This window comes from Nicotiana attenuata, unplaced genomic scaffold (genome assembly GCF_001879085.1).
Source record: "Nicotiana attenuata strain UT unplaced genomic scaffold, NIATTr2, whole genome shotgun sequence".
Taxonomy (NCBI): Eukaryota; Viridiplantae; Streptophyta; class Magnoliopsida; order Solanales; family Solanaceae; genus Nicotiana; species Nicotiana attenuata.
Genome location: NW_017675726.1, coordinates 51112 through 53613, shown reverse-complemented (window position 1 = coordinate 53613; position 2502 = coordinate 51112).

Sequence of the window (2502 nt, the reverse complement as noted above, 5' to 3'; positions counted from 1 at the left end):
CAGTGATACATTGATTATGATAATGAGGCCGAGGGCCTGAGATTGTACACCACGAGGTTGCTTGAAATATTCATATGAGGCCGAGAGCCTGTTTATGATGCCACGAGATGGCTTGATATTGCGCTTGGGAAGGTGCCCCTCCCGGAGTCTATACACCCTCAGTGAGAGCGGGTACCCATTGTGATATGAGATATAGCATGAGGGGCTGGTATTGTTCTGTGACATTTGCCCGAGGGGCTGATTTTGCTGTTACTGTGCCCGAGGGGCAGTTTTTATGTGTTTACTCTTCTGTTGTTTTCGTGGATATTATTTAACTGTTTGGAAGATGTGTTTGAGATTTCACTGTTCAATTATAATTACTGATTTGTTATGCCTCTTGGAGCTTAATGTTGTGCCTTACATGGATTTATATTACTTAGTCTTCATTTATTTTTATTACTCACTGAGTTGGAAGCACTCACTTTACTCCCTGCACCTTGTGTGCAGATTCAGGTATTTCTAAACCCGGTAGCGGGTATTGGTTGCTCAGGGGCAGAGTCTTCGGAGTTTAGCAAGGTAGTTGCCCGACGTTCGCAACACTACTTTTCTCCCTCTCGATTTCACTAGACTGTATCTAGTACATTTTAGACTCATGTTGTATTCGGACCTTAATAGATGCTCATGACTAGTGACACCCCGATGTCGGGCTGTGTTGGGTTTGTTTCCGCAAATTATACTGTTAGCTGCTTATTTTTGAGATTTTATCATGTTTACGACTTAATACTTATTATGTTACTGCTTAAGATTGGAAATGGGATTGTGTCGGCTAGCCTTGCCTTCACGAGAGGCGCCATCACGACCGGGTCCGGGTTTAGGGTCGTGACATCTGCAAAGGCGAAACGAGATGGTAAGCATCAAATTATAGGAATAAAAAGATGAACACATGAATGCCGTATTACCTGCTCGGCAAAGCTAGTCCATTCCTGGTGCACACCCTCCAGGCTTTCCCAAAGCTCACTCAACTCCTCTTCCTTTTGGGCGGAGGAAGCCTTCGACTTATTTAGCTCCGAGGTGATCTTCTCGAGTTCCTTCTCATGGCATGAAAGCTCGTCTTGGAGCTTAGAAAAGGCATGGTCATACAATTTCTGGGCCTACAACAAAAGCAGAGAAGTTAGGAAGGCAAGGGTAAAAATTTGAAGCGCAAACGGTATGTCAAGAGTATCACCTGCTTTTGAAGCTTCTCGGCCTCCTCGAGAGCAACGGGAGCATCGAGATTTGTGTCCTCATCGACACCAACAAAGTAGTCCTTGAGCATATCTTCCTATCCATGAGAAGCCCCCGCACCGGCAGTATCCGGATCCTGGGCATCCCTAATTTCCCCCGGTGAAAATGAAAGGACCAATTTAAAGCCACCAAGGGCATCAATTTCTGTAAGGGTTTCGTCTCGACCTTGAGAAACTTCGGGTTCAAGCCCTCTGGAATCGCCAGTCGAGGTTTCATCGGTACGGACTGTACCATGTCTGATTTGAAGCTCGAGGACTGTGCCCGAACCCTCTTCGAGGGTCTCCTCAGCACGGGTCAGGTCCACATTGGCCATCCCCGACTCGGCGACCTTGCGCCCAACAGCCTGTGGAGCATCTGCACCCCGTCTTGCCCTTTGTACCAAAGGTCGATCATCATCACCTTCGTGCTCAATATGGGGACTTGACACATCACCCGAAGTTGAGACCGTGGCATCGGTTCGAGGCCTGCGAACTTTGGGATTTTCTAATTTGGGAGACTCGGCCGACGCCTCCTTCTTCCTCTTCTTACCCTTGCCGGGTTTCGAGGTCCCTTCTTCACCATGGAGAGACGGTCTCATCGACACGCCCTCCCCGAGGCCTACATAAGTATGATGTATCAAACTCACCACCACAAAAAATACTTTTAAGGAACCTGGTAAAGATTGCGATAAAAAGCATACCGTGGTTCTTGGCCTGCCACCGCGTTCTAGCCAAATCACGCCAAGCACATTCGTTGTAAGGAAATGTGGAGTCTAATTGTCTGATCCATCCCGAAAGGTTCTGAACCATGCCGGGATACCAAGCGGTGGCTGCATAGTCAAAAGAAGATCATTTCAGAAGGGGAAAGAAGGGGTAATAAGACGTGCTCGAGGTAGGAACACTTACGCTTCATGTTCCATTCCTCCGGGAATGGCATCCTATCAGTCGGGATGATGTCCGATGTCCTTACTCTGACAAACCGGCTCATCCACCCCCAGTCCTTGTCCTCATCGATGCTCGAAAAGAACGTCTTCGCGGATCGAGGATGAAGCTTGATCAAACCTCGGAAGAGATGAGGGCTGTACAATCTGACCAAGTGATCGAGGGTGAAGGTCATTCCCTCAACCCGATTGGAGAAATATCGGAGCATATAAATGATCCTCCAAAAAGAAGGATAGATTTGACCGAGTGTCTCTCGGTACTCACGACAAAAGTTAAGAATCACCGGATCTATCTTCGGGGAAGAAGGATCTACGGGACC